The sequence below is a fragment of the Salmo trutta genome, chromosome 38, assembly GCF_901001165.1.
Source record: "Salmo trutta chromosome 38, fSalTru1.1, whole genome shotgun sequence".
In the NCBI taxonomy this organism is placed as follows: Eukaryota; Metazoa; Chordata; class Actinopteri; order Salmoniformes; family Salmonidae; genus Salmo; species Salmo trutta.
The window spans coordinates 4,711,128-4,732,598 of record NC_042994.1 but is presented as its reverse complement, the minus strand read 5'-3'; positions in this window follow the sequence as shown (position 1 = coordinate 4,732,598).

Sequence of the window (21,471 nt, the reverse complement as noted above, 5' to 3'; positions counted from 1 at the left end):
CTGGTTCTTGGGGACTAACTCGTGTGTTATTGAGTCTCGTGTCTTTAGCTGAGAGAGGAAATCAAAGGGATGGTCTTCCTATTGTGCAATACTCTATTACAACATGGAGGTTATACATGGAGTCATACTTTCCCAGACACACATTAACCCGAGTCTTGACAGAAACACTTCCAATGAAGAATCTCCATTGAACATGTTTTTTAGTCTACAGGCTTAATCTGTGCCCAGGAAACCGGCCCAGCGAGAGTAAGCTGATCCCAGATCAGTCTTTGAGTGTCTTAGTATGAAATAAATGCTATGGAAACAGAAGACGACCCTTTGCCCTGGTAGCCCTGGAAACAGAAGACGACCCTTTGCTCTGGTAGCCCTGGAAACAGAAGACGACCCTTTGCTCTGGTAGCCCTGGAAACAGAAGACGACCCTTTGCTCTGGTAGCTCTGGAAAGAGAAGATGACCCTTTGCTCTGGTAGCCCTGGAAACAGAAGATGACCCTTTGCTCTGGTAGCCCTGGAAACAGAAGATGACCCTTTGCTCTGGTAGCCCTGGAAACAGAAGATGACCCTTTGCTCTGGTAGCCCTGGAAACAGAAGACGACCCTTTGCTCTGGTAGCCCTGGAAACAGAAGACGACCCTTTGCTCTGGTAGCCCTGGAAACAGAAGACGACCCTTTGCTCTGGTAGCCCTGGAAACAGAAGATTACCCTTTGCCCTGGTAGCCCTGGAAACAGAAGATGACCCTTTGCTCTGGTAGCCCTGGAAACAGAAGATTACCCTTTGCTCTGGTAGCCCTGGAAACAGAAGATGACCCTTTGCTCTGGTAGCCCTGGAAACAGAAGATTACCCTTTGCTCTGGTAGCCCTGGAAACAGAAGATGACCCTTTGCTCTGGTAGCCCTGGAAAGAGAAGACGACCCTTTGCTCTGGTAGCCCTGGAAACAGAAGACGACCCTTTGCTCTGGTCAACAGTAGTGCATTAGACTACATAGAGAACAGAACCATCAACAGAAGACAGTCTGAAGGAGATATACTTGACTGTGGAAGAGGAGACATCCCTCGCTTTGATCATGGAGACAGTGGTGACTGTGTTGTGGTGGGTGGATCGTGTTGTAGATTTGACAGGGCTGTGTGGAAGATTAGAGGGGTGTTAGTGGTGTGTGTGTGTGTCAGTAAAAGGGTATTACAACGCCTTTCCCCTATTTGACCTAGATATTGTGTGTATGCATTGATATGTAGGCTGTGAGCTGTTTTTACATGTACTTCTGTCCTTGACCTGTTCTGGTCTATTAATGTTCTGTATCATGTCATGTTCTGTGTGGACCCCAGGAAGAGTAGCTGCTGCTTTCGCAACAGCTAATGGGGATCCTAATAAAATACCCCCCCAAAAAATGTTTAATAAATTTGTGTGTGTTAGTGTGTGTGTGTGTGTTTGTGTGAGTGATTAAATGTCAGTGAATGTGGTTAAGATTAGAGTGGCTGTGATTAAATACTGATGGACACATCTTCTTCCTCGTGATGTAATACTCCACGCACACACACACACACACACACACACACACACACACAAGCTTATCATCACTTTACAGGAGGAGACCACAGCCGGGCTATTGATCCCACAGATAGCCAAACCATTCAGCAGCCTAGCCTTTACACTATTCTGCTAAATACTAAATATAGCCTCAAGACCAACTCAATCAATTCAGAGCATTGGATGGGCTCTGTCACCCTCCATGCCAACTGACTGAGCGTTTACTGTATAACTCAACAGTCTAATGCCATCCCCAGCTGGCACCACCAGCCCTGAGTCCGGATCTCTCATCCTCTACCACTCAACAACACACTGACTACCCAATTACAATCAATGGACTCAATAAAACACAGCATTTAGAAAGGACAGCTAGTGTTGAGCATTGGCTCTGCTCATATTTCACATGACCACGGATAAGGGCTGCTGACTAAGACTTTAAGACAACGAAGAGGCCAAGCAGCCATGACTTTGCTCATTGTGTTCATGAAATTGGCCGTCATTGTAAATTGTAACTGACTTGCCTAGTTAAATAAAGGTAAAAAAAATTAAATACCAGGGGGAAAGGAGAAACCAGCGGACTGAAATTGAGGTAAAACAAAAGTCTATTGTAAATTCTAGTGATCAATGTAACTACTCCCCATATTGTCTTAAGGCCAGGCATCACATCTTTATAGGGGTTTATTTCTCTTAATCCTATCACAATCAACTTTTACCAGTTGTAGACACAAATAAAACATTTTGTTTATGTTGGTGGTATGATAAACCAAAGAAAATGTACATTTTCAAGTTTACCTTTTTATGTTTATTTTTTTGAAAATATGAATGTCAATGGACCAAAATCAAATACAATTTTATTTGTCGCGTACACATACTTTGCAGATGTTATCACAGGTGTTGTGAAATGCTTATGTTGCTAGCCCCAGCAGTGCAGTAATATCTAACAATACACCCAAATCCAGAAAAATAAAATGAATGAATTAAGAAATATAGAAATATCAGTCCGGAATATAAATATATATGTATATGATGGTGGGTATAGACATTATGGACACCAACAAATCTCTAAATGGATAGGTAGATGCAAAAATGTCATTTCACCTGTGGTGCCTGGCCAAAAGTTGATACATTTGGTAAGTTTTGCGATCATACTCTGATACTCCCCTTCTGACCTCCTCTTTCGCTGGGTGTTCCATCGTTTGAAGTCAGGAAAAGTCAAAAGAACGATTCTATCTGACCCTGGATGGGTCTCCTCTCTGCACTAAAGCCATTAAAACTGAATGAGTTGTCTTTCCCAAACATCACCAAACCACCCAACTCCTTTCAGGTGTGGTTTAGATCGGCGGCCATTTTGTTTTTCCAACACGGTCCCGACATGAGGTCAAGTGTTTGCATTCCTCTCCCCCTGCATCAGTGAGTGAACAACGACGTACCCCCTTCTCCTGTTTCCCAGAAGTGTTGAGATGAACGCTGACAGAATGCTGATAAAACGGTTTACGGTAAACGGACACCAGTAGGTACTGCAGGCCTGACTGGCTTCCTGTGTCTCTGTGTTGTGTTATGGTGTGTGATCATCTGTACAGCGTTATAGGGGTCCGTAGGAGGACTAACTAACAGAGATACTGTAGTGTCATAAGGGTTAGTAGGAGGACCATCTCTGTTAGTTAGTGTAGTGTCATAGTGGTCAGTAGGAGGACTATCTCTGTTAGTTAGTCCTCCTACTAACCCTGATGATACTACAGTATCTCTGTTAGTTAGTCCTCCTACTAATCACTATGACACTACACTAACAGAGATACTGTAGTGTCATAGGAGTAAGTAGGAGGACTAACAGAGATAGTGTAGTGTCATAGTGGTCAGTAGGAGGACTAACTAACAGAGATAGTGTTGTGTCATAGTGGTCAATAGGAGGACTAACTAACAGAGAAAGTTAGTCCTCCTACTGACCCCTATGACACTACACTATCTCTGTTAGTTAGTCCTCCTACTGACCACTATGACACTACACTATCTGTTAGTTAGTTCTCCTACTGACCACTATGACACTACACTATATCTGTTAGTCCTCCTACTAACCCCTATGACACTACACTATCTCTGTTAGTTAGTCCTCCTACTCACCCCTATGACACTACACTATCTCTGTTAGTTAGTCCTCCTATTGACCCCTATGACACTACATTATCTCGGTTAGTTAGTCCTCCTACTGACCCCTATGACACTACACTATCTCTGTTAGTTAGTCCTCCTACTGACCCCTATGACACTACACTAACAGAGATAGTGTAGTGTCATAGGCGTCAGTAGGAGGACTAACTAACAGAGATAATGTAGTGTCATAGGGGTCAATAGGAGGACTAACTAACAGAGATAGTGTAGTGTCATAGGGGTCAGTAGGAGGACTAACTAACAGAGATAGTGTTATAGGGGTCAGTAGGAGGACTAACTAACAGAGATAGTGTTGTGTCATAGTGGTCAATAGGAGGACTAGCTAACAGAGATAGTGTAGTGTCATAGGGGTGAGTAGGAGGACTAACTAACAGAGATAGTGTAGTGTCATAGGGGTTAGTAGGAGGACTAACAGAGATAATGTAGTGTCATAGTGGTCAGTAGGAGGACTAACTAACAGAGATAGTGTAGTGTCATAGTGGTCAGTAGGAGGACTAACTAACACAGATAGTGTAGTGTCATAGGGGTCAGTAGGAGGACTAACTAACAGAGATAGTGTTGTGTCATAGTGGTCAATAGGAGGACTAACTAACAGAGATAGTGTAGTGTCATAGGGGTTAGTAGGAGGACTAACAGAGATAGTGTAGTGTCATAGGGGTGAGTAGGAGGACTAACTAACAGAGATAGTGTAGTGTCATAGGGGTTAGTAGGAGGACTAACAGAGATAGTGTAGTGTCATAGGGGTCAGTAGGAGGACTAACAGAGATAGTGTAGTGTCATAGGGGTCAGTAGGAGGACTAACAGAGATAATGTAGTGTCATAGGGGTCAATAGGAGGACTAACAGAGATAATGTAGTGTCATAGTGGTCAGTAGGAGGACTAACAGAGATAGTGTAGTGTCATAGGGGTCAGTAGGAGGACTAACAGAGATAGTGTAGTGTCATAGGGGTCAGTAGGAGGACTAACAGAGATAGTGTAGTGTCATAGGGGTCAGTAGGAGGACTAACAGAGATAGTGTAGTGTCATAGGGGTCAGTAGGAGGACTAACTAACAGAGATAATGTAGTGTCATAGGGGTCAATAGGAGGACTAACAGAGATAGTGTAGTGTCATAGGGGTCAGTAGGAGGACTAACAGAGATAGTGTAGTGTCATAGGGGTCAGTAGGAGGACTAACAGAGATAATGTAGTCTCATAGGGGTCAATAGGAGGACTAACAGAGATAATGTAGTGTCATAGTGGTCAGTAGGAGGACTAACAGAGATAGTGTAGTGTCATAGGGGTCAGTAGGAGGACTAACAGAGATAGTGTAGTGTCATAGGGGTCAGTAGGAGGACTAACAGAGATAATGTAGTGTCATAGTGGTCAGTAGGAGGACTAACAGAGATAGTGTAGTGTCATGGGGGTCAGTAGGAGGACTAACAGAGATAATGTAGTGTCATAGTGGTCAGTAGGAGGACTAACAGAGATAGTGTAGTGTCATGGGGGTCAGTAGGAGGACTAACAGAGATAGTGTAGTGTCATAGGGGTCAGTAGGAGGACTAACAGAGATAATGTAGTGTCATAGTGGTCAGTAGGAGGACTAACAGAGATAGTGTAGTGTCATGGGGGTCAGTAGGAGGACTAACAGAGATAATGTAGTGTCATAGTGGTCAGTAGGAGGACTAACAGAGATAGTGTAGTGTCATGGGGGTCAGTAGGAGGACTAACAGAGATAGTCCTCCTACTGACCACTATGACAATACACCAACAGAGATAGCAGGTTAGGGTTGACAGGTTAAGAGCATTACAGGGAGTAGTCACATGAATCACCTAAAGCTAGCAGAACAAACCTATCTGGCACCCAGGCTAAAAATCTTCTCCCTCCACCTGTAATCTATTAACCTGGACTCTGAACTGAATATTGCTCTGTTTTAGTAGCGCTTCTGTACATCCATGAAGTTAAACCATAGTGAAAGATAGCAATATTTAGTTTGGGTTTCAGGCTAGCAATCTGTACCTCTGCAGGCCTGAACACAACAGAGCAGTATGTCATCATAACATAGAGAACACACCAACAGAGCTGCCACGCCTGTAATAACACACTAAAACCTGTCTAGGTTTATATTTCTAGGACAGCGATCCTAAGTAACCCACTAATCCATGTTCCAGAGGTACATGTTTCAGGGTAGAGGGTAATGCTGTCAGAGTGGGTGTGTTTCCAGTTGTACAGGATACACATGGTATACACTGTCCAACTCAATGCTTATTGGCAGGTTCCTTTTTGACAATGCAACAACAAAAACAAACAAGAAAAGATAGGAACATAAAGTAAATGGCTCAGTAGAATAGAATAAACATTCTAGCATAAGTATAATACAGGAAGGCACAATTTATAGTCCAATATTTACACATGCATCAGGGCAGGGGGTTGGGGGTAAGTGTTTACATTGTTCAGTATTAGCAGTTCTAAATAAGAGTCTGGTAGCAGCAGCTGTGACGTGTGTGTAACATGAATATATTGTATATGTCAGGGTAATGTTTAACGCAGGGTAACTACGTTTGGTTCATTTCCTGGGACACTGAACAATGCATTCAGTATCTGTGCAGCCGTGTGTATTATTACAGTAGTAACACACACACGCGCACACACACACACACACACACACACACACACACACACACACACACACACACACACACACACACACACACACACACACACACACACACACACACACACACACACACAGAGTGGAGAGATAATGTAGAGAAGGAGGGAGACGGAGGAGAGATAATGGAGAGAAGGGGGAGACAGTGGAGAGATAATGGAGAAGGAGGGAGACAGAGTGGTCCTGCTGTGTTTACTCAGAGATTGGTTACTCCATCTTCTTTCTGTGTTGATGTGGATGGAGATGGTTGTGTGTATGTACAGTTGAAGTCGGAAGTTTACATACACCTTAGCCAAATACATTTAAACTCAGTTTTTCACAATTCCTGACATTTAATCCTAGTAAAAATTCCCTGTCTTAGGTCAGTTAGGATCACCACTTTATTTTAAGAATGTGAAATATCAGAATAATAGTATAGAGAATGATTTATTTCAGCTTTTATTTCTTTCATCACATTCCCAGTGGGTCAGAAGTTTACATACACTCAAATAGTATTTGGTAGCATTGTCTTTAAATTGTTTAACTTGGGTAAAATGTTTCGGGTAGCCTTCCACAAGCTTCCCACAATAAGTTGGGTGAATTTTGGCCCATTCCTCCTGACAGAGCTTGTCTGAGTCGGTACAGCCACCTGGTTTCTTCACGCATCGCGCCGACAGAAACAAGCATCTCTCTGGTAAGAAGAAGGGCGGGGGTTAACGAGACGTGGTGTGATCATAACAACATACAGGAACTCAAGTCCTTTTGTTCACCTGACTTAGAATTCCTCACAATTAAATGCCGACCGCATTATCTACCAAGAGAATTCTCTTCGATCATAATCACAGTCGTGTACATTCCCCCCCAAGCAGACACATCGACGGCCCTGAAAGAACTTCATTCGACTCTATGTAAACTGGAAACCACATATCCTGAGGCTGCATTTATTGTAGCTGGGGATTTTAACAAGGCTAATCTGAAAACAAGGCTCCCCAAATTCTATCAGCATATCGATTGTGCAACCAGGGCAGGCAAAACCCTGGATCACTGTTATTCTAACTGCCGCGACGCATATAAGGCCCTCACCTGCCCTCCCTTCGGAAAAGCTGACCACGACTCCATTTTGTTGCTTCCAGTCTATAGACAGAAACTAAAACAGGAAGCACCCGCGCTCAGGTCTGTTCAACGCTGGTCCGACCAATCAGATTCCATGCTTCAAGATTGCTTCGATCACGTGGACTGGGACATGTTCCGCATAATGTCGAACAACAACATTGACGAATACGCTGATTCGGTGAGCAAGTTTATTAGCAAGTGCATCGGTGATGTTGTACCCACAGCGTCTATTAAAACATTCTCCAACCAGAAACCGTGGATTGACGGCAGCATTCGCGCAAAACTGAAAGCCCGAACCACTGCTTTTAAATCAGGGCAAGGTGACCGGAAACATGACCGAATACAAACAGTGTAGCTATTCCCTCCGCAAGGCAATCAAACAAGCTAAGCGTCAGTAAAGAGACAAAGTGGAGTCGCAATTCAACGGCTCAGACACGAGAGGTATGTGGCAGGGTCTACAGTCAATCACGGACTACAAAAGAAAAACCAGCCCCGTCGCGGATCACGATGCCTTGCTCCCAGACAGACTAAACAACTTTTTTGCTCGCTTTGAGGACAATACAGTGCAACGGCTGCAGTGAAGGAGAGCCTGCAGGTTTTTGACACGGCCCGCTACCAAAACCTGCAGGCTCTCCTTCACCGCAGCCGACGTGAGTAAAACATTTAAACGTGTTAACCCTCGCAAGGCTGCAGGCCCAGACGGCATCCCCGGCCGCGTCCTAATCTGTGTTTACAGACATATTCAATCAATCCTTATCCCAGTCTGCTGTCCCCACATGCTTCAAGAGGGCCACCATTGTTCCTGTTCCCAAGAAAGCTAAGGTAACTGAGCTAAATGACTATTGCCCTGTAGTACTCACTTCTGTCATCATGAAGTGCTTTGAGAGACTAGTCAAGGATCATATCACCTCCACCCTACCTGACACCCTAGACCCACTTCAATTTGCTTGCCGCCCCAATGGGTCCACAGACGACGCAATCGCCATCATACTGCCCTAACCCATCTGGACAAGAGGAATACCTATGTAAGAATGCTGTTCATCGATTACAGCTCAGCATTTAACACCATAGTACCCTCCAAGCTCATCATTAAACTCAAGACCCTGGGTCTCGACCCCGCCCTGTGCAACTGGGTCCTGGACTTCCTGACGGGCCGCCCCCAGGTGGTGAGGGTAGGTAACAACATCTCCATCACGCTGATCCTCAACACTGGGTCCGCACAAGGGTGCGTTCTCAGCCCTCTCCTGTACTCCCTGTTCACCCACGAGTGCGTGGCCATGCACGCCTCCAACTCAATCATCAAGTTTGCAGATGACACTACAGTGGTAGGCTTGATTACCAACAATGACGAAACGGCCTACAGGGAGGAGGTGAGGGCCCTCGGAGTGTGGTGTCAGGAAAATAACCTCACACTCAATGTCAACAAAACAAAGGAGATGATCGTGGACTTCAGGAAGCAGCAGAGGGAGCACCCCCTTATACACATTGATGGGACAGTAGTGGAGAAGGTGGAAAGTTTTAAGTTCCTCGGCGTACACATCACGGACAAACTGAAATGGTCCACCCACACAGACAGCGTGGTGAAGAAGGCGCAGCGGCACCTCTTCAACCTCAGGAGGCTGAAGAAATTTGGCTTGTCGCCAAAATCACTTACAAACCTTTACAGGTGCACAATAGAGAGCATCCTGTCGGGCTGTATCACCGCCTGGTACGGCAGCTGCTCCGCCCACAACCGTAAGACTCTCCAGAGGGTAGTGAGGTCTGCACAACGCATCACCGGGTGCAAACTATCTGCCCTCCAGGACACCTACACCACCCGATGTCACAGGAAGGCCAAAAAGATCATCAAGGACAACAACCTGTTCACCCCGCTAACATCCAGAAAGCGAGGTCAGTACAGGTGCTTCAAAGCTGGAACCGAGAGACTGAAAAACAGCTTCTATCTCAAGGCCATCAGACTGTTAAACAGCATCACTAACATTGAGTGGCTGCTGCCAACATACTGACTCAACTCTAAAATTGATGTAATCAATTTATCACTAGCCACTTTAAACAATGCCACTTTATATAATGTTTACATACCCTACATTACTCATCTCATATGTATATACTGTACTCTATACCATCTACTGCATCTTGCCATCTTGATGTAATGTATCACTAGCCACTTTATATAATGTTTACATACCCTACAATACTCATCTCATATGTATATACTGTACTCTATACCATCCACTGCATCTTGCCTATGCCGTTCGGCCATCACTCATTCATATATTTTTATGTACATATTCTTATTCATTCCTTTACACTTGTGTGTATAAGGTAGTTGTTGTGGAATTGTTAGGTTATATTACTTGTTAGATATTACTGCATGGTCGGAACTAGAAGCACAAGCATTTCGCTACACTCGCATTAACACCTGCTAACCATGTGTAAGTTAAAAATCAAATCAAATTTATTTGTCACAGAGTCAGGTTTGTTGGCCTCCTTGTTCGCACACACTTATTCAGTTCTGCTCACAAATTTTCTATAGGATTGAGGTCAGGGCTTTGTGATGGCCACTCCAATACCTTGACTTTGTTGTCCTTAAGCCATTTTGCCACAACTTTGAAAGTATTTTTAGTAGGATTAAATGTCAGGAATTGTGAAAAACTGAGTTTAAATGTATTTGGCTAAGGTGTATGTAAACTTCCGACTTCAACAGTACCTCTGGGCCGTACCCATGATGACTGAACACATAACTCTGGGCCGTACCCATGATGACTGAACACATAACTCTGGGCCGTACCCATGATGACTAAACACATACCTCTGGGCCGTACCCATGATGACTGAACACATACCTCTGGGCCGTACCCATGATGACTGAACACATAACTCTGGGCCGTACCCATGATGACTGAACACATAACTCTGGGCCGTACCCATGATGACTAAACACATACCTCTGGGCCGTACCCATGATGACTGAACACATAACTCTGGGCCGTACCCATGATGACTGAACACATAACTCTGGGCCGTACCCATGATGACTGAACACATACCTCTGGGCCTTTACCCATGATGACTGAACACATAACTCTGGGCCGTACCCATGATGACTGAACACATACCTCTGGCCTTTACCCATGATGACTGAACACATAACTCTGGGCCGTACCCATGATGACTGAACACATAACTCTGGGCCGTACCCATGATGACTGAACACATACCTCTGGCCTTTACCCATGATGACTGAACACATACCTCTGGGCCGTACCCATGATGACTCAACACATAACTCTGGGCCGTACCCATGATGACTGAACACATAACTCTGGGCCGTACCCATGATGACTGAACACATAACTCTGGGCCGTACCCATGATGACTGAACACATACCTCTGGCCTTTACCCATGATGACTGAACACATACCTCTGGCCTTTACCCATGATGACTGAACACATAACTCTGGGCCGTACCCATGATGACTGAACACATAACTCTGGGCCGTACCCATGATGACTGAACACATACCTCTGGCCTTTACCCATGATGACTGAACACATACCTCTGGGCCGTACCCATGATGACTGAACACATAACTCTGGGCCGTACCCATGATGACTGAACACATAACTCTGGGCCGTACCCATGATGACTGAACACATACCTCTGGGCCGTACCCATGATGACTGAACACATAACTCTGGGCCGTACCCACCATGACTGAACACATACCTCTGGGCCGTACCCATGATGACTGAACACATAACTCTGGGCCGTACCCATGATGACTGAACACATACCTCTGGGCCTTTACCCATGATGACTGAACACATACCTCTGGGCCGTACCCATGATGACTGAACACATAACTCTGGGCCGTACCCATGATGACTGAACACATACCTCTGGGCCTTTACCCATGATGACTGAACACATACCTCTGGGCCGTACCCATGATGACTGAACACATAACTCTGGGCCGTACCCACCATGACTGAACACAAAAAAGTAGCAATTCCATTTCCTTGCCTCAGTGCATGAGAGTGGCAGCTGTGATTTGGGGGCTTGCATCTAAACTCAGTAACATTATTTCAATGCATCTTTATGACTCTTAGGCACTAGGATTTACAGCATATATAAGGTCAGGTCACAATTCATTACTGTCATGTTGTTACCTGGGGTGAACCAGTCAGCAGCTGTTCATTCATAGTGTATTATTATACTGTGTTTCTGTCTGCTCTGTGTATTGAGTGATGGGGCCATCAGCCACGGGTTGACTTCACTGTGTTTCTGTCTGCTCTGTGTATTGAGTGATGGGGCCATCAGCCACGGGTTGACTTCACTGTGTTTCTGTCTGCTCTGTGTATTGAGTGATGGGGCCATCAGCCACGGGTTGACTTCACTGTGTTTCTGTCTGCTCTGTGTATTGAGTGATGGGGCCATCAGCCACGGTTTGACTTCACTGTGTTTCTGTCTGCTCTGTGTATTGAGTGATGGGGCCATCAGCCACGGTTTGACTTCACTGTGTTTCTGTCTGCTCTGTGTATTGAGTGATGGGGCCATCAGCCACGGGTTGACTTCACTGTGTTTCTGTCTGCTCTGTGTATTGAGTGATGGGGCCCTCAGCCACGGGTTGACTTCACTGTGTTTCTGTCTGCTCTGTGTATTGAGTGATGGGGCCATCAGCCACGGGTTGACTTCACTGTGTTTCTGTCTGCTCTGTGAATTGAGCGATGGGGCCATCAGCCACGGGTTGACTTCACTGTGTTTCTGTCTGCTCTGTGTATTGAGTGATGGGGCCCTCAGCCACGGGTTGACTTCACTGTGTTTCTGTCTGCTCTGTGTATTGAGTGATGGGGCTATCAGCCACGGGTTGACTTCACTGTGTTTCTGTCTGCTCTGTGTATTGAGTGATGGGGCCATCAGCCACGGGTTGACTTCACTGTGTTTCTGTCTGCTCTGTGTATTGAGTGATGGGGCCCTCAGCCACGGGTTGACTTCACTGTGTTTCTGTCTGCTCTGTGTATTGAGTGATGGGGCTATCAGCCACGGGTTGACTTCACTGTGTTTCTGTCTGCTCTGTGTATTGAGTGATGGGGCTATCAGCCACGGGTTGACTTCACTGTGTTTCTGTCTGCTCTGTGTATTGAGTGATGGGGCTATCAGCCACGGGTTGACTTCAAACAAAACACTGCTACCTGGCTGTACCACGACACTACCAATGGATAGCAATCAAAGTATTCCCTGTGTGTACAACACGTATCGGTTGGATCTCAACCCACCCTGTAGGGATGGTTTTGTGAAGCAACACACACACACACACACACACTGGATCCCAAATCATAGCCATGTTTCCATGGAGATAGTGTGTATATGTATTTCCTCTAATTGATCATGTAATGGACCAGTGTCTACAGAGACAAAGAATGTTACTGTAATAGGAATGATCCACCCTAAACTTGGCCTCTATGTTGCTCATAGTGGAGAGAGAGAGAGATAGCGGGGGAGAGGGAGAGAAAGAGAGAGAGAAAGAAAGAGGGAGAGAGTGCAAGAGAAGGAGAGAGATAGCGGTGGACAGGGAGAGGGAAAGAAAGAGAGATAGAGAAAGAGAGAGAGAAAGAAAGAGGGAGAGAGTGCAAGAGAAGGAGAGAGATAGCGGTGGACAGGGAGAGGGAAAGAAAGAGAGATACAGAGAGAGAGAAAGAGAGAGAGAAAGAAAGAGGGGGGAGAGAGAGAGACAAAAAGACTGGATACACCACAGCCTGGCACTGAGGGAACACTAGATAAAGGGGTTTGGAATACAACATATTTGTCATTGTCTCTCACTAAGCTACATTTTTTGACATCACAGGAAGAACACTTCAATCAAAATATCAAAGTCCCAAAGTTCAGACTCAAAAAATGTACAGTAGCACAAACGATCAAAGACAACATGTTCTTTGTAGGCCAGATTCCCACCAGCCATCAAAGACGTCAAAAGAAGGGCATCGTATTCTCACATCTGACACACGGAAGGTCAACGTTCAATATGAAAGCAGGAGAACTGGGCTGCGGCAGGCAGCGGCTCTAAAACATTGTGTGTGTGTGTGTGTGTGTGTGTGTGTGTGTGTGTGTGTCCGTGCGCCAACAGCTACAACAGACACGTTGAATCGCAACCACAACATGAAGCTGAATCAGGAACAAACAATTAATATGGTGTTTACGGTGCTTCTCTCTCATCAAGATGCTGGATAATAACAGTCTGTTACTGGAGCTAAGAGATACGTAATCAACATGGTGTGTGTGTGTGTGTGTGATAACCGATAGAACAGTGAATCAGTTATTATCGGTTGATAATGATGGTGCTACTGAAACATCACGAAGGGAAGTGAGAGGTGCCATGATGTCAATCAGGGTAATTAAGGATAACGAGAGTGGAATCTGAATCTTCATATGTACATGAACCTAGCACTCCTATACACTGCAGTATAGTACACATAACAACCCACCACATCCAGCGACTCAGCCAGCGATGGTGCTAGTCCAACACTCCCTGGGCTGCGAGAGGGGCCCAAGATGGGAAACCAGAACCCTGGTTGAGATGCAGCGATCTGGGCTAAAGGAATCTGGAAGGGTGCCTGTAGTGGCTGTGGCATAGTATGCAGCCCCATGCCTCTAGGGTCTGACGTCTGTATCCCAAATGGCACCCTATACCCCACATAGTGGGCTCTGGTCAAAAGTAGTGCACTATGTAGGGAATAGAGGTCGACCGATTAATCGGAATGGCCAATTAATTAGGGCTGATTTCAAGTTTTCATAACAATCGGTAATCGGCATTTTTGGACACCGATTATGGCCGCTTACATTGTACTCCACAAGGAGACTGCGTGGCAGGCTGACTACCTGTTATGCGAGTGCAGCAAGGAGCCAAGGTAAGGTGCTAGCTAGCATTAAACTTATCTTATAAAAAAACAATCAATCTTAACATAATCACTAGTTAACTACACATGGTTGATTATATTACTAGTTTATCTAACGTGTCCTGCGTTGCATATAATCGATGCGGTGCCTGTTAATTTATCATTGAATCACAGCCTACTTCGCCAAACGGGTGATTTAACAAGCGCATTCGCGAAAAAAGCACTGTCGTTGCACCAATGTACCTAACCATAAACATCAACGCCTTTCTTAAAATCAATACACAAGTATATATTTTTAAACCTGCATATTTAGCTAATATTGCCTGCTAACATGAATTTCTTTTAACTAGGGAAATTGTGTCACTTCTCTTGTGTTCTGTGCAACAGAGTCAGGGTATATGCAGCAGTTTGGGCCGCCTGGCTCATTGCGAACTGTGTGAAGACCATTTCTTCCTAACAAAGACAGCCAACTTCGCCAAACGGGGGATGATTTAACAAAAGCGCATTTGCGAAAAAAGCACAATCGTTGCACGAATGTACCTAACCATAAACATCAATGTCTTTCTTAAAATCAACACACAGAAGTATATTTTTTAAACCTGCTTATTTAGTTAAAAGAAATTCCTGTTAGTAGGCAATATTATCTAGGGAAATTGTGTCACTTCTCTTGCGTTCATTGCACGCAGAGTCGGTATATGCAACAGTTTGGGCCGCCTGGCTCGTTGCGAACTAATTTGCCAGAATGTTACGTAATTATGACATAACATTGAAAGTTGTGCAATGTAACAGGAATATTTAGACTTATGGATGCCACCCGTTAGATAAAATACGGAACGGTTCCGTATTTCACTGAAAGAATAAATGTTTTGTTTTTGAAATGATAGTTTCCGGATTCGACCATATTAATGACCAAAGGCTCGTATTTCTGTGTGTTAATATGTTATAATTAAGTCGATGATTTGATAGAGCAGTCTGACTGAGCGGTGGTAGGCAGCAGCAGGCTCGTAAGCGTTCATTCAAACAGCACTTTCCCACATTTGCCAGCAGCTCTTCGCTGTGCTTCAAGCATTGCGCTGTTTATGACTTCAAGCCTATCAACTCCCGAGATTAGGCTGGCAATACTAAAGTACCTATTAGAACATCCAATAGTCAAAGGTATATGAAATACAAATCGTATAGAGAGAAATAGTCCTATAATAAATACAACCTAAAACTTCTTACCTGGGAATATTGAAGACTCATGTTAAAAGGAACCACCAGCTTTCATATGTTCTCATGTTCTGAGCAAGAAACTTAAACGTTAGCTTTCTTACATGGCACATATTGCACTTTTACTTTCTTCTCCAACACTTTGTTTTTGTATTATTTAAACCAAATTGAATATGTTTCATTATTTATTTGAGACTAAATTGATTTTATTGATGTATTATATTAAGTTAAAATAAAAGTGTTCATTGTTCATTCAGTATTGTTGTAATTGTCATGATTACAAATATATATATATAAAATCTGGCAATTAATCGGTATCGTTTTTTTTTGGGCCTCCAATAATCGGTATCGGCATTGAAAAATCATAATCGGTCAACCTCTAGTAGGGAATGTGGTTGCATTTGGAACTTCAGTCTCAGTCAGCAGTTCCTTTACAAGGCAAATGTTCCTACTCGACTGAACCATGGGCCCTTGCACAGTGTCCCTGGTCTGCCATAGAGAGGAGCAGAGCGGAGACCTGGTCTAGACTAAAGGGAGAAGGCTGGCTTTAGGTTTACACAGGCAGATGGACTGTGCACTTACAGGACTGTGATACGGACAGAGGTTGGTTTAGAAGCAAAACAAAATCATGTGTGATGTTGAATGAATTGCATAGCAGACATTCTAATCTAGGGCATAGCCTTCCAGATGTTCAGTTTTCATGGCAAATCCAGCATGTCTCCTGAATCTGGAGTGATGATCAGCTAGTCATCTAGGTTACATACGCTCTATTTCTAGGCACAGTTAGGAAATAAAATTCCTCTTAGCACAAACCAACAACCCTCCTCTCTATCACACACATACACGCACACACACACACATTGGAGGAAGCATCTGGGGCAGGAAATTGACGCTAAAGTCTCAATTACAAAGAGGATTTTGTGTTTTTTTTTTGTGGTAAACCGACAACCAACAGGCACCCAAATCACATGGTAGGAGAAAAATGACTGTCTATAATAAGGATGTCAATTTAATGCTCGGAGACATAATCCCGATTCCCCAAATCCTGCTTGTCAAATGAAGCATTTCACTGTCGAGGACATAACTAACCCACAAGGTATTCTGGGAATGGAAAGAATTTCAGAACCCCTGGTTGCATGGAACGTTTTACTGAAGAATGTGTTTGTTTTCTATGATTGTGTTCTGTATCTGTTGTTCTTCCGTAGTGTATTGATGTGTGTATGTTTTGTAATTACAGGGCTTTTCCCCAAAAGAGGCCTTGGTCTCAGCATGACTCCCTGTCAAAATAAAGGTTCAATAAATAAAACAATAAACAATGGAGTCAAGGAGAACTTTAGAATGTCTTATCTAAGTACTATCCTTTTTTGTTACCCTACCCCTAATCCTCCTCGACCCTACCCCTAATCCTCCTCGACCCTACCCCTAATCCTCCTCGACCCTACCCCTAATCCTCCTCGACCCTACCCCTAATCCTCCTCGACCCTAAACCTAATCCTCCTCGACCCTACCCCTAATCCTCCTCGACCCTACCCCTAATCCTCCTCGACCCTACCCCTAATCCTCCGCGACCCTAAACCTAATCCTACTCTACTCTACCCTACTCCTAATCCTACCCCACTCTAAACCTACCCTAACCTACTCTAACCCTCCCTACCCCTACTCCTACTCCACCCTACTCCTAATCCTACCCTACTCTAAACCTACCCCTAATCTACTATTCTCTAATCCTCCTCTACCCCTAATTATACCCCATCCCTAATCCTCCTCCACCCTACTCTAACCCTACCCTAATTCACCACTACCCCACTCCCTACCCCAATCCTACCTTACTCTAACCCTACTATACCCTACTCTACCCTAATCCTACATTACCCCTAATCCTACCCAACTATACACCACCCTACCCCTAATCCTACCCTACTAAACCCTACCCTACTATAACCTACCCTACCCTACTATACCCTACCCCTAATCCTACCCTAAACCTACTATACCCTACCCCACCCTACTCTAACCTATCCCTAATCCCACCCTATCCTAACCCAAATCTACCCTACTCTACTCTTCTCTACTCTAACCCTATCCTACCCCTAATCCTACCCTACTCTACCCTTCTCTACTCTAACCCTATCCTACCCCTAATCCTACCCTACTCTACCCTTCTCTACTCTAACCCTATCCTACCCCTAATCCCACCCTACCCTAACCCTATTCTACCCTACTCGACCCTTCTCTACTCTAACCCCATCCTACCCCTTATCCCACCCTACCCTAACCCTATTTCACCCTACCCTTCTCTACTCTAACCCTATCCTACCCCTAATCCCACCCTACCCTAACCCTATTCTACCCTACTCGACCCTTCTCTACTCTAACCCCATCCTACCCCTTATCCCACCCTACCCTAACCCTATTTCACCCTACCCTTCTCTACTCTAACCCTATCCTACCCCTAATCCCACCCTACCCTAACCCTATTCTACCCTACTCTACCCTTCTCTACTCTAACCCTATCCTACCCCTAATCCTACCCTACTCTACCCTTCTGTACTCTAACCCTATTCTACCCTACTCTACCCTTCTCTACTCTAACCCTATCCCACCCTACCCTACTCTAAGGCTGATTTCCAGATTTAGCTACACAGCAACACAGAAACATCTAGCAACCCTCTAATCATGCAACACCTGGAGGTAATTTCAAAACGGTTTTAAATCTTGAAATAAACACAATCTATGAATGACCTTCACATGACCTTAGGTTCATGGAAAGGCCAAACTCTCATCCTCTGCTATTCTCTGAAAAACAGACACGTGAAGACAGACAGACAGTATTGAGACACATTGATGCCAAGAGCTGCATTCAGACAATCAGATGATTGTATTGTATGAGTATATGAGTGAAAGCATTCAGAAGTAAATTCACTTTCACATTGTCAAACCAATGCACTTGTGTCCTGTTTTGCTAACCACATACCTTGTGACTGACTTAACTACGGACAAGTTAGTGGGACTAACAGAGAGAACGAGGTCAATTTGAAAAGGGGAGTGTGCTTGTGTTTGGGTAGTCTCCATTCCACAATCCAAGGAAACAGACGTTTTCGATATGTGTGTGTGTGTGTGTGTGTGTGTGCGCGTGTGTGTTGGTGTGTGTGTGTCCATGATGTAATGTAACACTACAGGAGGCAGTGGTCTTTCTCACAGGGCAGTCCGCATGACATCCCTCCCACCTCACCCCAAAGGCACCCCCACATGAGGATCTCCATAGCAACCCCAAAAACAAACACTGTATGCATGATGTGGCCACCACACCCCAGGACCAGAGAGAGAGAGAGAGAGAGAGAGAGAGAGAGAGAGAGAGAGAGAGAGAGAGAACGAGCGAGAGAGAGAGAGAACGAGCGAGAGAGACGGGGATAGATGGAGACATCACAAGGGATTCCTCTAAGCAACATCTGGTATAATTTAGCTACGCTACAGATCAAATCCATTCATAAAGCTGAAGAGATGTTTGGAAAGATAACACTCGTCAATAAACTATAGACCATATGCAAACACTCACTGTCTGCTCTAAAGGGCCAAACAGACTGATACTGAACTGTTATAACCTTTGTAATGTGTGTATGAACTAAACGCTGTGTCCAAGTTGGAAGAGCTAAAGAAGAAGCTAATGACCCTTGTTTTTCCATCAGAGGCTAGAAGAAAAACACCATGAGAGAAACCGCCTTCTACTCACGTTTAAATGCTTCAAAAAGTCTCAAATGAGAAAGCTCTAGACAAAAATACGTTTGTTTATCCAAGTAAAAGGATTTTAAAAAACTCCTCCTTCTCTGACCCACTTTCATGACCCTGATCAGGTCCCATTGGAGTTGTGTCGTCACGAGAAAGGACCCAATCTAAAGAAGAGGTGGACTCTGGGAATAAGGTCCTACCTACCGCTGCTTCTCCTCTTTTCCCGCTATCCCATAAGCCTTTAGAGCCGTTAGAGTTTAGACCAGCAACCTGGGCGAAGTCCTGACACAGCGGATATACAAAACCCAAGACTCTTCATTGTGTTTTGAATCCCCCTCTCCACTTTGAAGACTGAGTGGGGACACCGCCGATAAACCTGTGGTGGAATCAATGTCAGAGAAAAGAACTGAGCTGGTTATAGTGGGTGTAGGACGGTCATGTGTGGGGAACAACATGACTCCCACGTTCAACAACAAGGACACTGGCGTTTACTGGAGGTCTATCTTTTGTGTTGTTTGGTGGTTCTGGGAAAGAACATCAAACCCAAACTTACAAAAGACATTCCAAAGTATATTTGTGGGGGCACATAAAACCATCCACAGTGGCGCCAAAGTCTTTGGAAACAGGCCAATATGAATGCCCTTTCCTTACATAACATCCACCATGCCTGCTTGGCCTGACACTAGTGGAAAATAGAAAATGCAAATACATACAGAACACTTTCCATGTGAACTTCCTCACATAGCATCCAATATGAAAGTCCTTCCATACCTGACGTTCATCTACCATGTTTGCCTGCCACTAGTGAAAAGAAATGACAAAGTAAGCTTTGTCACTGATGTGAGGTCAAAGGTTAGGTGTCAAGTCAACCTCTCTTTGATGTAGAGGGCATCGCAGAATGACAGAACCAGCACAGGAAACTGACCAGGGAAACCAACTCATCTCTCAAATACAGTCAACTGACCTCTCTCTCTCTCCATCTCTCTGACTGCTCTCTGACACATTGCCAGAAGAGAGAAGAGAAAGGGCCCCTGGGGGGCCGGGGGGAGAGTGAGACACTTATCAATACAAAGCATCCATCACCACGGAAACACCCGGAAACGGACATTGAATGGACACGGTCGCCCACAAGGTCAGGCATCCAGCTGAACAGCCCGCTGAGAGACTTCGATGGCGATGCCCCGTCAACAGCCATTGACTGTTACTTGGCAGTGTGTGTATGTATGTGTATGTATGTGTATGTAGTGAATAATTCAAAGGAAATGGTTGTTAGTGATGAATCCTGGCATTGAGGAGACAGCATTAAGGGTCAGTTTGGGTGCCAGGACTCTGACAGTTTGTAGTGAAAGCCTGGTCTGTATGAGCCCCAGGGAGAGTGATGCTGTGAAGTGGACACTAGACAGCCCCTACTGCACTATACACTACTGATGACTGGGACAATGTTGGTGTAATACAGCCGGTCCATCATGAGAGTCGGTCCGGTTCCAGTTTGGAGCTTTTAAACTCCTAAAGGCCAAATCAAACCAAACGTGAACGAGCGTGTACACACTGGAATTAGAAAGCATGGTAGTGAATGACAGACAGTGTCAACGCTGTCAAAAGCATTACGTGCATCAAATTAGAAAACAAGTCTATTTTTCTCGCGTCAATGTGAAGCGATGCTCGTTGGCGTTTCGTTTGATTTGGCCTTAATAGTCCGGGTCAAGAGTCCGGTCTCTGTAAGAGCTTTATTGGTTAGTCAACTCACACTGGAGCGACGCTGCTGGTTGATAAGTCCTGAGGTGCGATAGATTGGATGATCGCCGTCTGTCTGTCTGTCTGTCTGTCTGTCTGTCTGTCTGTCGACAGGTCCAGTGGACAGTTCTAGAGGAGGGGTAAATGAACATTGTTGAGCAACAGCCTGAATGAGAGGAGAAATAAAGGAGAAGAAAGTGATTGAGGAGGAATGGAGGAGAAAAGACACAGCTTCCTGTCAGGATGTGAGGCCCCGCTGGGGGCCGTTCTGAGCCAGGAGTCACTTTTATACTGAGACGCAGTGTGTGTGTGTGTCCATCCTCAACAAAGTTAACAATTGTTCCCAGTATTATTCTAAACATGCCTAATGTTTGTTCTCACAATAAACACTTAATCTGGGAAAATAACCCATAATCATAAGGGTGTATTACAACACAGACAAGACTAAATATCGCTGCAGTTTTCGTTAGTAAA